This window comes from Ambystoma mexicanum, chromosome 9 (genome assembly GCF_040938575.1).
Source record: "Ambystoma mexicanum isolate Mex_15411 chromosome 9, UKY_AmexF1_1, whole genome shotgun sequence".
Taxonomy (NCBI): Eukaryota; Metazoa; Chordata; class Amphibia; order Caudata; family Ambystomatidae; genus Ambystoma; species Ambystoma mexicanum.
This window is the reverse complement of record NC_090931.1, coordinates 1,492,726,077-1,492,741,591: the sequence shown is the minus strand read 5'-3', so window position 1 is coordinate 1,492,741,591 and position 15,515 is coordinate 1,492,726,077. Positions and strand designations below refer to the sequence as shown.

Genomic DNA, 15,515 nt, shown 5'->3' with positions numbered 1-15,515 from the left:
AACCACATTAATAATAAACAGATAAGATTATTCAAATGCTAAATGTTCTGCTGATTGTCAAGGTTACTGAATGGCTACCAGCCCTGTTTACATTGAGGTTTTTACATTCATATGAGGAAACCCCCTCTGTGTTTTTTAATGTAGACTGGGTCGAAAGCATCTGGCTTGGGTGACTTATTGAAAGGGTCTTTTTAAGTGTATGCTTCTAGTGTTGTCCTTTTTCTCGAAATCTTCTCACGGACGTACATGCTGGAAAGTGAGCGTGCAGCAGATTTGGAGTCATCTAGGTTCTGAGTGGTATCTGATAAAACATTTCTCTGCCCCTCATTTGAAGAATGGGGTGCGTCTGTCTGTGGAGGAAAACGTACAGGTGCACTGACCACAGGGGGTGGGTAAAATGTCACTCTTCATCTTTGGCAGAGTGATTCTGATAGATATCCAGCATCTAAAGACTGGTATGTCCTTTATATAATCTGTGGTCCACGTCTCTGTCCTCTCTGGGAACAGGATAGGATATAACTCTTTAAAATATCAAAGTCATAGCTTGGAGATTCTCTTCTCTCATTCACCTCTTTCCTGCTTTCATCCAACAGGGACAGTGTTATTTTCTCACACCTTTCAATAATGAAAACAACCATTCTGGATTCCCAGGGCCCCTCTCCTTTGATCTTTACCACTGTTACAGCTTCCTATACCACCTTCTGCAAATTCCTTTAACTTCTGCTTCATTGAGTCATGTGGTCTTTTTAAGGCTCCTATGAATACTTTTTAAGCTATAGAAGGAGCAGTACCTGTGACTGTAGTGGTCGTAGGAGGTTCCAAACCTACTGGAGCCAAATGTACTCCATAGGCGTCTCCTGGCAGGCTGGAGCCATTGTGTTTAAGACCTGAGCTTCCCAATTGATACAATTCTTTTACAATACTGTTCACGATGAGACTTTTCTCATGCTTCTGGAAGGCTTGGTCCTGCTAAACCACTACTCTTAGCTTGGGCCAAACTTGGCTGGAGCATGTGTCTCAAAATGTACCATACGAGTTACAGCCTCTAGATTTGAATGTGAGATCCTCACTGGCTAAAGGTGTTACCATGAGCATGCCTTAGACGTTTCTGCTGGCTTCTCCTGGTTCTTTCTGTATTACTTACCCTCTGAGGGTTAAAGTGACCAGGCAGATGATTTTAAGGTTGCCCTCAACATTCAAGATCAGTTAGCAAACACAGCGTTACTCGGAGGGATGAATATATAAATGGGAAGTAGCCTATACATAGGCTATACAATGCATAATACAAAGTTCTATGCAGTACCCAACCCCCTTTGTGGAAGAGGCTTACCACTCTACTGTCATCACTTCTGCTGCCATCTCTGGACTTGGGCACTCGTGGTCTTTTCAGTCAGCTGTGGAAGGGGCTGATGCAGGAGGATCAGAGAGAGAGAAACCATTAGAAAATGTGTGGTTCAGTGATCTCTGAAAGAACAGCAGGGAAGCATGTGCTGGCAACAAAAATGGTCAGCAGCCAAGCCTCACCACTTCCGAGTGGTAACACAATGGTGCTCATAAGTGCTCATTACTGCTTCAGTCAGTCTCTCTCTCTCTCTCTCTCTCTCTCTCTCTCAGAGTGGATACAGATATGTAGACTGACATAGAAGAGATACAGAGCTGTAGAAATAGAAGAGATACACAGCTGCAGTGCTGGTGCGAGGAGCACTCGATCGATGCAGGGCATTGGAGAAGATGTGGTAGAGCTACAAAAAGAGTTAATTAACAGAATTCTGGGAAATCCATTTGCTTGCAATGAGGAAGCGATTGAGTGCTACAATCAGAAACGCTGTACAGGAGAACAACAGTGAACAGAGTTGATAACCAGGCGGAAGAGGGGAAAGATGACCTGATACACTACAAATACATATATTTACATTTTACATAGGGAAAAACCTTGGGATCGTCAACTCCATTCGTTACCTGGGAACCACGTTCAATAAATCCTTACATGAACACCACTGGAAACTCGACATAGAAAACAGAATGATGCAACTTACCATCCAAGCTAGGCTGCTGAACAAAAATTACGGCAAATTCACTCTCACTCCTGTTCTAACTTTCTATGCCTCCAAGGTTGTTCCAGCAATCACCTTTGGTTCAGAAGCCGCATGGAATATTGACATCCCATTTTGGCAGAAGATGGAAGGAATCTTCTGGCGCCGAGTCCTGAGGTTACCTTCCTACATCTCGATGGTTCAGATAAGATACAAACTGTCCTTGAATTCGCTCCACACTGGTGTCCTGTGGAAATCACTAATGGCCTTGCGCAAGATGTGACTGACTCCAGTGGCACCAGCCTTTCAAGTCTTTTGTATACAGCCAGGCCAGAGTTCATCGAATCTCCTAGAAGAGTGGAAGGAGATGATGATTTCAACTCTAGATGCTGCTGATCTAAATTTGAACAAATTGATCATGCGCCCTTAAGTCACAAAAAAGTGAACTTTGGTGCTGGATCCAGCACACCGACCATCACCAAAAAATGCCGACCACTCTTGACTCTGGACTTGGCGCTCTTAAACTAAATGTGCCATGTAAGTACTTAATAAATTGTCCTTCTCGTCAACATCGGGCCCAATTTTTGAGACTTTGCTTAAATGCGCTCAAAACAAAAGAGATGTTGTGGCGACGACATATCAGCGAAGGAAATGACAACACGTGTCGCTTTTGTAATAGCAACACAGAAACAACAGAACACCTTCTAACAAAGTGTAAGCGGCTTGTAGCACAACAGCCACGGCATCTCAGTGAATTTATGCCTGCAGCAGAAGGAAATCTAGACTGGTGGTCCTATGCCAGTGCTGGTCATTGCATTAAATTGAGCTGTGCTGTAGTTGACTTTTTAAACTCACTAAGGCTCGACGAATTGTGATTGTTTACCGACATGCATACCTATGTGGGTGTATTACACCCCTTTGTAACAAAAGCTTGAGGTCTCAACGTTTACATTGAGTCTTTTAAGGCTGAGGTTTCAAATAAAATTTAAAAAATTATATGTATGCATAGAGTACAATTCAGGAGGGAGGTGGATGCTGGACAGGGAGAGGACTCCCATGTTGGCTTTTCACTGGACAGAAGGAATGGTTTAGGGCACTTTTGAAGGCCGGGAATGAGGCTACAGTACTAAAGTGACTTCTGAAGAGTCTGACTATAGAAGAGGTTCTGGAGATTGAGAATCTTTACAAGAGTTCAGAGTTCAAACTGTCAACAAACTCAAATATACTGTAAATGGAAGAGGAAAGATGAAGACAAACTGACGAAATAAGAGGACAAAAGGAAAACCTTGAAGGCTTGTGGAAAAAAACAGAACTTCTTGGGTAGACCCCAAGAGCCAATCATTGTATAGGCAGAGGTGCATGTTGGGGTCTTTTGAACGTGCTAGAATGGTCCCTTGTAATGGGGGTAAAGTCAGCACAAGCCTAGGTGTCGGGAGCTGTGGATTTAGAAGTTGCACTATAGAAATCCAATCCCGCTACTGGTTCTGAACATCTAATAAGGGTCTATGCACACAGTGTACGTTTGATGAGAGTCAGCATTCCCTCTTTTGGGTGTGCCATGGAGCAGTTTCTTCCATAGGCTGGACTTTATGCCAGGTCCACTTTCATCCCACTTCTCACACCATGTGTGGTGATTTTTAAAATGATCATGTCAGACCACAAAGTTCTGATTTAAACATAGTTTTTCAGGGTGTCGGGTACCCAAGTATGTGTCTCTCAGTTGGCAATTGTTCTTTAAGTCACTTTCTCACTAGCGCCAGGTGCGTTGTCTTCAAGGTCCAGGATGTAAAGCTTCTCCTGGTGATCGGTTTCTAGCATGGCTCTGTAATGTTGCATTCAAGTACCAGCTTTTTCACTTAATAGCACCCTGGGAGGGGGCGCTGGCCAATGAGGGAGCTCGGACAAGGGATTTATTGTATGATACAAGCCCGCATTCTGAGCAGCATGGGTAGCCAGCGCCCCCTGCCATTCCCTTCCCCGCTCCCCATTCACCTCTTAGCCTGCGTGTAGTTTCCTACACAGGTGTTAATGGTGTCTTTTTTTTTTTTTTTTATAAAAAAGAAACATACCTTTACTGCATGGCCCTGCGCATCGCAGTGCTGCTGTCCCCGAAGTCAGTTTTCATGTTGATGATGTCACTGTCATCAACACTGAAAACAAACTTCATGGACAGCAGCACTGCGTGGCACTGGGCTTTGCAGCAAAGGTATGTTTACTGCGCGGCACCGGGCTTTGCAGCAAAGGTACATTTCTTTTTTTTTTAAACAAAAAGACACCATTAGCACCCGTGCAGGTATCTAAATGGGTACTAATGGTGATATGCCACTCTGCAGCGGGCTGACTATGTCGGTAACAGCACCGCCGCCCTCTTTAAGGAACCTTCTATTCGCTCTGGCCCTTAACTTGGGCAGCGGGCCGTTACCGACAGGTTCGGCCTGCTGCCTCTGGGCATATCGCCTCAATAGATTCTTCTATTAGTTCTAGAGATTTTCATTTGAAATTCCAATCGGCAGCCTTTCATAGTTAGCTCAAATAACTTTAGCTCCAGGTTCTAGCTAAGGAAGGGGGAAAAGGAGGCTGGGAGAGAAGGACAGTGAGAAGGAGGAGGGAGTAAGCAGAAACATTCTGGCGAAGAAGGAGTGCAAAAATAAAGAGAAGTCACTTAAAGGGGAGAATCTGAAGAAGGAGAAAGTTCAGGAGATGCAGAAGAGCTAACACAGGGAAGATCAGAAGATGGAGGAACATCCACAGGTGTGATGTAGATCAAGAGGAGTGAATGAAGTTGAGAAAGACCTCTGTGGGGGGGAAGGAAGATAAACATTGCTCTGAAAGGGCTACAGTAAAGGAGAAGAGAGAGAAACAGCTATACTACAAGACTGGGGGAGTTGGAGAGGCAGGACAGAGGAACTAATGCCTGGCAGAACACCAGGAATGTTTTAGGGAAGAGAAATCGCATAAGATGAATTCCAAAAAGAGGCGAGGAAAAGGAGATTCCCTTAGATCAAGACCGTCCTGGTTTCTTTAAGAGGCCAGAGGTTGTGGGGGATGGGAGATCCTTTAGAATCAAGAGTGTCCTGGTGTGTTTGGCAGGGCAGAGGTTGTGGGGAATGGGAGACTGAGTTAGGCTTCCCAACCCAGGTGAAGAGGTGCAGTAGCAAGCCCAGCCCACAAGCCAGCTTAAGTGGCCCAGGTCTTGGTGAAAACCCTGGGTCCTGGCCTGGAAACCCTCTGCTCACTGTCAGTTGTCTGGCCTAAAATGCAATGGCACTGAAGCCTGGGAACCCAGGCAGAGGAATCATCTGTGGGCTAAGGAACCAGGACGAGAAGAAGAGCATTACTTAACGAAACCCAGAACCCCTAAACAATTGCAAGGCCACTTAAACCCCGAGATTATGAGTGACAGAGTTGATCAGCACTAACAGGTTGGACCATGGATTGCGAAACTTTGGTTTCCATCACACTAACTTTTTTTTGCCCAGAGACTTTGAGCCCTATTGCTTTTCTGGAAACCACAGAGAATCCATGCAGTGTTTATGGTGTTCTTTCTCGAACTTATCCTGAACGTGGGGCCTTCTTGTGCTGTTTGAGACACAGAATCACTACCCCAAAGAATTCCCTGTAGTGCGGAGGGAAGATCAGGGGCTCAGAGGTGGTTTGTGGATATTTTCTATAGATAAGCCAAACTCAGCTAATTACAATCTAAATGAAACACTGTGCTAGCATCCGCGTGTTGATTGGCTTTGTGATAGGCTCTTTTGAGTATTAAACTCATTCTGCAGGGAACCTCTGTATTCTCTCTATGTATAAACCTTAAGGTGACGAGATATTATTTAATCATCACACATTTTGTAAAATTATGAAGTAGGACTGGGCGATATGGACTAAAAGTCATATCTTGATATTTTTGGGTGGAATGGCGATACAGGATTTATATCAATATTGTTTATGTGGGTTAAATGCTCAGCTGTAAGCCGCCAACGACATGTGAGATGTGACAAACACCTTATTAAGACACTGATCAAACTAAAGTGCAAATACAGTGTTCCTCTTCCTGTTTGAGAATACACACAGCTGTGTAAATATCAAAATATAAATACAAAATTGTAGTATATGTAATAATGTATATATGCATATATCTTGATGTTAACGATATTGTCTCATCCTATATCGATTTTGTAAATATATCGATATATCTCCAAAAGTCGATATATCCCCCTGCTCTATTCTGAAGTATAATCCATCACCCCCAAAGATTTCTCGGCAGACATCTTAAGAACTTCGCCTGACTTCTTGCTCTGTAATAAGACCCTGTATGGTACATCCGTCTTTATATTTTTAGAAATTGGGGCTAGAACATTCTGTTTGGAAAGATCCACTTGAGCAGTTATTTTTACACCTTAGGAGGCACAATTCAGTCTATGTTTTCTGGGATATTGAATTTTGGATTATGCCTTCATCTAGAAGCATTTCATGTTTAATTGGTAGTTCAAATTAGGAAATGCTTAGGTCTTTATGTTTATTACATATATAGGAAGTCAGGGGCTGCATCTCCTGAATAAGTGTGCCATACAAACACCTGAAACTTGCTGAGAAGACTTTGATATTGCTAGTGATTCGGGACAATATTACAATTGATTCTGGAGATATTTAAACACTATTTCATTTTCATTGGTTACATTTGTAAAGACAATTACACGATTTGATGGATTACATTGTCAAATGTTTACTATGTAATTCAACAACTACTCAAGATTGATTGAACCTTTTGCTTGATTTAGGAAGAAAGTATATTGTTTCTGATTTGAAATTGAGAATTAAATGTTTTAAATATTTTCAGTTTTTCAGAAGACGACGACTGAAATCTGATTATTAAATTACTGTTGGGAAACCATTCTCCATTGAGTGCGGTTGTTCTCCTTATCCAGAGGTGGGTAATGGTACAGACACATTTATTTAAGGGACTTTTAGCTTTGTTTCTCATTCACAACCTGCACTTATAAGACTTCTAACTAGTCTGAGGTCAGCCGGAGTTCAGGTGAGCTTTGACCCCCCCTCTTTCTCCTTATCCCCAATCCCTTTCAGCCATCTTTGTCTGCTTCCGTTTTACTTTTTCAGCGCTTTCTCGCACGCCCACTCTCCCCCTGCTCAGCCCTCTCTCCTCCTGGTCTTTCTCTCCTGCCCATAGCCCTCCGCATCCCCCCATTGGCTGCCGACCTCGATACTGTGAGCAACATAACTGTGCTGGCCTCACCTGCACTCCATTTTGTAGCCAGAGTTCAATTGAGCTTTAACCCCCTCCTTCTCCTTATCCCCTGACCTCCTTTCAGCCCTCTTTTTTCTTTTTCTGACTCTGGGCCTCATTATAAGTCCAGCGGTAACCATGCTGGTAAAACCGGCAGGTTGCCGCCGGACTTCTGAATTTTTCCAGTGCCTGGCTTGCCAGAAACACTGGGAGTTTATGACCCCCGTGTTCCTGGAAGTCAGGTGCCGGAAAATTGTTTATCCCCATTCCCATTTGAGTCCCATAGGACTCAATGGGAATGGGGACCACGGAAGCACCGGCACCATTAATAATGGTGTCGGTGCTTCCATGAAACTCTGCAGGCGGGTGCTGTTCCGCCCGCCAGGTCTGACCCTGGCAGGCGGGAAGGCACAGACGTGGACCCCTTGCTCACTGTTCTTAGAGAGGCAAAGCTTCACCTCTTTGATGATGCCCAACAAGGCTGAAACACGTCTATGGGGTTGCTGTTTGTCCTCTTGTTCAGAGGAGAATTGCCTAGAATTTCGGTGCTGGATTGCCCCTGGGCAGGACAAAGACTGATATGCGGGGACATATCTTCTCTGTGAAAGGGACAGTGAGCTAAAGACTTGGTAGAGTCTCTCCAAGGGGTTATTCACCCAAGTACAGGTCATTGGGCTGTGTTCGTGCTGGTAGATTCCCAGACCCCCTTTGTTTAGCTTACATCACAACTAGACAGAACTGTGAATATTAGCTTGCGCTACATCTAGACAGAACTGTAAATATTAGCTTGCGCTACATCTAGACTGAACGGTGAATATTAGCTTGCATCACATCCAGACAGAACTGTGAATATTAACTTGCATCACATCTAGACAGAACTGCGAATATTGGCCAGGATATTCAGGAGACTCATCTAGATAGAATTTGGAGATTAGTAGGCACCAGCTCGAGAAAGAATTGAGAAGGTTAGCACGTGTCACATCTAGATAGCGATGCCACTATCCAACCCCACTAAAAAGAAAATCTCACTCCTCTGCACACACCTCTCATACTCTAACTAAACACAACCACACCTTGAAAGCACACCAAACCGCACACACGCCCCTACACCGCAACAACAAAACAAATCACACATAGCCTTGCACAACAGAACAGGACGGCTACCAACCGAAAGCACGCCTAAGCTCAGAGAACGGTGTTAACCGAACTGAAGCTGCCATCAGCACATCACAGCTCTCTTGCACTTTCTCCCACTTGTTCCCACTAACTCACCCTACCCCCTTTCCTTTTCAGATCTGCAGAGCACCAGGGGACCACGCCGGTGGTGATAGTGCACGGAATGTCCTTTTACATAAAATAACTATTAACCAGAACAGTAAGGATCTGGCTACATAGGGATGGATTCACAAAAAGAAGTGCAAATAAACAGAATGTGCTTATTATTTTTTGATGCTTTGAGAAATGCCCACATCACCTGAGCATTTCTGGAGGGGCTGGACAGTTGTGCAAAGATGCGCTAGACAGCCTTCTTGCATGCATTAGTGTTTGACAGGCTCTCAGCAACCACATGATTGCTGGGAGCACATTTCACCAAGGAGGGCCGTTAACGGGCCAGTCTCAGTGAAAGGACCAGGAAATAAACGGAAATGAAAGTGTGACAGATGCAGTTTAACCTGCAGATCTCACACTTCAAAATAAAATCATGACCGGGTCAGAAGTGACCCTGTCATGATGTGTGCTTTCTGCCTTGCATGTTTCAAAAGGCGCATGGAGAGTGAGGAGGGACAGACCAATGGACGGACCCTAATTTCTGAAGATTTTGAAAGCGTATCCCGAATTCAGGATGCGCTTTAAAATGACCAGAAACACTCCCTCATTTGCACAAATGTGCATGAGGGGGAAGTGAGGGGAGGAGGTTATCTGAATGAGCAAATCTCTCTGTACTTGCGCCAACTTTTTGAGAGTCTGGCCCATAGATTAGGAATATTTGTTTCTATATAAATCCAGATTCTAATTGGATGATTTTTTGGGGAGTATCTGAAGAATAGAGCAAAGCAACCCATACAAATTAGCAAAGGATTCCGTTCCTGCGAGGCTGTTTGAAATTACTTCTCACTTTTTATTCAATAAAAAAGAGCCAATCTTACGCAAAGTTTTCAGTTCTCTACACTCTACCCTTTTATCCCTTGTTCATTGTATGTTTTGCATATAATAAGCACAAGCATTTTAATAATATGGGGTAGGGAGTAAAAGGTTTAAGTTGCAGTCTAATAGCCAACCATAAAAAGTCACTTGCCACTTCAATTCTATACATACAGACAGCAGACCGTCGCCATTTCTTACTCGACAAGAGTCCATTATCACTAGCGGCTAGAGCAAATTCAGCTCTAGCCTGGGTCCCCCTCTGGGGACCTCTTTGCCTCCCGATCACACTCTCCTTACACTACTCTTCTCCCTAGCATCCCAGAGCCCTAGGGACAGATGCCCTGTCCTTGGCCTGGCCCTGTGACTTTCCTCTCCATCAGAGACTCTTGCTTCGCACTGAGAGGGGCTGTGGATCGTTCTGATTGCACCTAAGTGGCTGAGGAAGACATGGCTTCCCCTGCTGCTTAAACTCTGATTGACCAGTTTTACCTTGTCCATGAGGTCCCATCCTTTGAGGTGGCCCCATCTCCCATTGACGTCATTAGGTGTCTTAATTTGACAGCCTGCTTCTTGAGATGCTAGGGCTAGAGAACGAGGGGCTTTCCTCCGAGCTTGCAACAGCTATCCAGGGTTCCAGAAGGCCCTCTACTCTTGATGCCTATGCCCGTCATTGCAGACCATTCATCAGCTGGTGTGAACTGGCCCATTTTGACCCACTCACTTGCATCCCTGTTCAGATCCTTGTGTTCTTGAAACAGGGATACTCCCTTGGCCTTACCATCACCTCCTTCAGGGCTCAACTTGAAGCCATTTGGGGAGGAAGGATAGAAGCAAGACAATGCAGCGCAATACAGGTCTGAATCCCGATCCCGTGCTTAGAAACCACTCACTGGTATTAAGCGTGTTATAAAAGAACAATTACAATTATATGTAATGATCAGGAAACTTGGGCCTGCTTACCGACATTGAGCCATTGGTGGCCCGCCTTCACAAGGGGCTTGGGAGTTCCTGCCATCATTTCAGGTCCCAGTTTCCCACCTGGGACCATTCACTTGTTCTTAGTGTCCTATCTTCTGAGCCCTTTTAGCCTCTAGATTTATTCCATTGCTTCACTCACCTACAAGTGTCTCGTCCTGCTGCCTTTTTGCGTAGCCAGGCAAACTAGGGGCTCTAATCTGAACTCCTCCCTTCCTACGGTTTATTCCTACATGGCTGACCCTGCGGCCTTGACCCCTGTTCCGCCCCAGAGGGTATTTCATGTTTACATCTCCATGTATGGGAAGGAAGGATAGCTCAGGGGCAATGCGTTTGTCTTGAAAACAAGACAACACAACACAGGTTCGAAACCCGTTCCCGCGCTTAGAAATGACTCGCTGGTATTAAGCATTATAAAAGAACAATTATTATATAATTATAATTTCTCGTCCTTCCCATTTTAGCCACTGCATCCAGCCCATCCCCTCACCCACTGCATGTTGACAGGGTGTTCCGAATCTATATTTTTGATATAAGCACTCAACTTTCTCATCAAAAAAATATAAATAGAAGTACTGCATAGCTGGCAACTGCCCATAAAGATCACCTTCGGCATGTTGTTGAGCAAACATCATATTGCATGCTGGGAATCATAACCCTAGTGGCACACAATGGAACAAGGCAAACTACAACTCCCACAATCCAAAGTTGTGTCAGTTATCGAGTTTGCAGAAGGTGAGTATCATGGCATATTCACTTGGCAGCAATGACTTCTCTACACACGCCCTGGGAGGCAACTCTCCTCATCTTACCCCTGTCCGGGTATTTCTCTGCAAAGACTTTGGGTGGATTTCTCTCCAGTGATCCTGGGTGGATTTCTTCCTTGTGGTCTCTAAAAGGATTCCGCAAGACCCAAAAGCCACAGAGACCACAAACTCGAAGCTCTCCTTGAAGTGTGGGGTTCAGGCCCCAGCGCTGTACTGAGGCTGCGCAAAATCACTGTAAACACCAAACTGCGAGGTACTAGTCAACAACGCATGCGCAGAAGTAGTCTCAGCAGCCAGAGGGGAACCAGTCATCAGGGCATGCGCAATGAAGATCGCAGTTTAGTACATGCGCAGAAGTAGCCTCAGCACTGCAGAGCGGTACCTGTCATCAGGTCATCTGCAATGGTGTTCTCAAAACTGCATCTTGATACTAGCCATCGGGGCATGCGCAAAGCTGATCTCACCACCGCAACTTTATAGTAATAATCAGGGCATGGGCAAAGCCGACCTTATCACTGCATCTTTTTACTAATCATCAGGGCATGCGCAAAGCTGGTCTCACCACGGCAGCTTGATACAAATTAATAACCTGCGCCTGCCCAGAGCAGGTGGTCGCGTCATTGCTCTTGATACTAATCAGAGCATGCACGAAGGTGGTCTCACTACTGCAGCTTGATAATGAGAACCAGCGTATGTGCAGAGCACCTTGATACTAATAATCAGGGCACGCACAGAGTAGGCCACAGCATTGCAGCTTGACAAACTGGCACACCTGGGGCCGCTTTTTTTATTGGCCTGAGAAGCAGTGAAGAGACTCAGGCTAAACCCAATGTACTCTCATCAGTCAGAGATCATTTAATTGCCCCTTTCAGAGTGCGGCCATTGTTCAACTCACCCATCAACCTACCCACCTGCCAAAATCAGCTCTCCTTCTGAGGCGCTGTGGAGCCTAGGGGACAGGCATGGTATTTTTCTTACTGGACATCTATCATAGATGCCCAGTAAAAATATACCATGCCTGTCCCCTGTGCTCCCCAACTCCTCGCATACACACATACAACTTTGACAGAGCCAGCTCACCCAGGAAGCACCTCTCAGCCTGTAGTGTTCCAATTGGATACCGACTACAACATATGGGAAGGGCCAGCCGAACCGGAAGGTGAAGCCGGCTCTAACCAAAGGCCTCTACTTAAGGCCTAGATCACCTGTCTCGCCCTGTGTGGGCTTGTACATCTGTCAAAATCCATCACCCTACTACACTCCAAGCCAGGAAACGAGGGTCCCACAGTGCACATCCTTGTCCCACATGGCAGGTAAGAAATCCACTGCCACCCAGATCCTCACTCGAGCCCCCCTACCTCAGCTCTCGCCCCTCCCTATGTTCCGCCCTACCATACTTGCCAACCCTACAGATTTAGGCAGAAGGCTACTGCTTTTTAAGCAGTCCTACCACCAACAGATTTCAGTGACAGATCCTACTGCTTTTTATATGGCAAGTAATTTATATGACTATAAGGCAAGCTCCATGACAAAGCATGCAATACATTAATTAGTCTGTCTGTACAGTGGGTTGGTAGGGGATTACTTTGATTGGGCTCAGATCAATCCACTGACCTGACATCTACATGACAGTCCTGCACTCTGGCCGGGACAACCCTTAGGTGAACCACCAGCGAAGGCAAGTGGCAGAGTGTAACACCTTCACACAACATCTGCCTATCAGACTAAGTGGGGTATCAGTCACCATGTCATTCAAAGTTCAACTTGCAATAAATATGTATTGCCTGGGCTGCTGCAACAGAGCAGTGGCAAACGTTGCCCACCAGCTCTGTGTAATTACCTTCTGTGAAGTTAGGTAATTGAATTTGGTGTTAAGTTACCATTCAGAATTATACATTTTTAACATTTGAACATCTTTCCATATTGTGCCGTTTGGTGGGTTGTGTATTTTAGAATACTTCAATGGTGCCAACAATGTATGTTATGTATTTTCCTGTCGTCATTGGTATGGGAATTATTCATTTTTGAAACTTCAAAAATCCTACATCTTTTTGGTCACAGAATGTTGGCAAGTATGCCCTACTCCACCCTGCCTCGCTCATGTCTGCGGTCAACACGAATGCCCGCATTACTTCAAATGCCACAGCCTGTACTAACCGTGTAGGCAGTAGTATATTTGTCCTCACCAATGAAATAAAAATTTTCACGACTAAACTATGAACAGCTGGGGCTACCTCTAGTCTCCTTGGTCTCAGCCGTGCACGCTTGCGCTGGTTGTACCACCATAGTGTGTAATTCAACACGGCACCCTAATGCTCTGGATTTGTCTTCTAAGCTTAATGCTTAACCCACAACTTGTATATTGCTTATCCTGCTTGATGTCTGCAACTCACCTAACTTGTATTTTACCTTACGCAATACTTTTAACCGACCTGCAACATTTCTTACTCTGTTTCTCTGCCCTACCACTTGTCTGTTCTCATACCTGAAGTAGCCTCTTGTATCACGAGGCAAGACTTTTCCAGAATGTGACTCACTTTACTCAATTGTCCCTGCATACTTGATGTAGCCCCCCATACCATGAAGGTGAGGCTTCCCAATCTATGTACCCATACTAATGCATACGGCAACTCTTCCATTATGACTTTGCTTTGCCTTCATCCCCCGCAGCCCTTGCTGCACCCTCCCTGATGTGACCTAGCAGCATTATGCTGCCTACAGAACTCATTTTGTACTTAATCTACATCTAACCACGGATTACACTACATATTTGTACCTGCCTACTTGATGTAGTCGCCGTACCATGACGTGAGGCTTTCCCATATTGTGTACCCATCCTAATGTTGCATTTTACCTATTTCACCTTCCTGTTTAATGTAGCCACCCGTACCATGAGGTGGGTGATTGATTGATTGATTATTTATATGGTGCCTAGTCACAACGTGTTTCAAAGTGCTTCAAGGCAGTGAGGGAACAAGGGAGAATACAGTGACATTCTTGATACATTCAGAATGTAAAATTAACTATCGTAATCAGCCTGGCGACATTTCAGATAGTGCAAGAGTTTTAGACAGTGATTAGGAGCGGAGGGGGTTGGGAAGGAGAATGAGACAGATAAGTGGCTACATTACTATGCCTGACGACAATTGAGGAAGTGCTGGAATTTAACAAGCGGTGGGGAGGGCGGGGGTTTGGGGTACAGGGAAAAGGAGAAGAAAAAACAAGCGACTATCGTATTAGGCCTAACAACATTTCAGATAGTGCTGGAGGGGGACAGGGAGGAGAAAACAAATGAGGGAGGGGGGGAGGAGACAAACAAGCTGCTATCAAACAGGTCAGGAGACATTAGTGATAGAGTAAGAGCTTTGAACAGTGACAGGGAGGGGAGGGTGTGGGAAGGAGAATGAGACGGACAAGCAGCTACATTACTATGCCAGATGACAATTGAGGCAGTGCCGGAATTTAAGGAGGGCGGATGGGGGAGGGATATCGTACTAGGCCTAGCAACATTTCAGATAGTGCTGGAGGGGGGAGGGAGGGGAAAACAAATGAGGGGGGACAAAGAAGCTGCTATCATAAAGGTCAGGTGACATTTCAGATAGCGTGAGTGCTAAGGGTGGAGTGAAGGGAAGGCGGAGAGAGGAGAGGAGGGGACAGTAAGAAATGGACAGCAAAGAGGTATTCAGGGAGGCAGACATCTCAAGCAAACAACAGGGAGGCGAGATACAACAGGCAGACAAACAGGAAACCATGGGGGTTGGGGGGGTTAGAGAAAGGATAGAGAAGGGTAAGGATGGGCAATAAAGATGATTGCACTAAGCTCAATGCATGACAACACTGCTAAATTCAAGTGGCACAATGCATGACGACACAGCTAAATCGTGGAACAATGCATGACGACACAGTTAAATTCAAGTGGCACAATGCATGAAGACACAGCTAAATTCAAATGGCACAATGCATGACAACACAGCTAAATTCAAGTGGCACAATGCATGGAGACACGGCCAAGTGCGGAAAAGCCCAGATATAGAATTTAGAGGTTGGTGTGAGCACGCAGTGAAAAAAGTGCAAAAACGGGGGACAGTCAGAGAAGGAGCTGAGGCAAAAGAGGGTAGAGGTGTGTCCAGATTAGGGAGTATACCCATAGTTATGGAGGAGTGTTATGATAGTCAAGAATTCAAGATAGAGTGATGTCGCGCCATCCGGAGGATCAAGTCAAGGGGTGATGAGGGTGGCAAGAAGTTACCTCAAGTAGCGTTCTGGTAGTGGACAGGGAGCAGACAGGGGCCTTAGAAGTGGGCCTTTGAATCCATGGGCTGGGTTCCCCCTCCCGGTCCCACTGATTGGCTA

General features: G+C 45.3%; 1 protein-coding gene across 2 annotated transcripts in view; it reads right to left on the bottom strand.

The window, feature by feature from the left end:
* Window positions 1-11,399, bottom strand: part of LOC138489280 (zinc finger protein 300-like) — a 35,671-nt gene extending 24,272 nt beyond the window's left edge. Inside the window, exons 1-2 of one of the 2 annotated variants that reach the window (XM_069616980.1) lie at window positions 11,208-11,399; window positions 1,331-1,406 (exon numbers count right to left, since the gene is read on the bottom strand). The gene's annotated coding sequence lies outside the window, so the exon portion shown is untranslated. The remainder of the gene's footprint in view (window positions 1-1,330; window positions 1,407-11,207) is intronic. The other variant, XM_069616981.1, reaches the window with a different exon arrangement.
* Window positions 11,400-15,515: the final 4,116 nt, after the last annotated feature.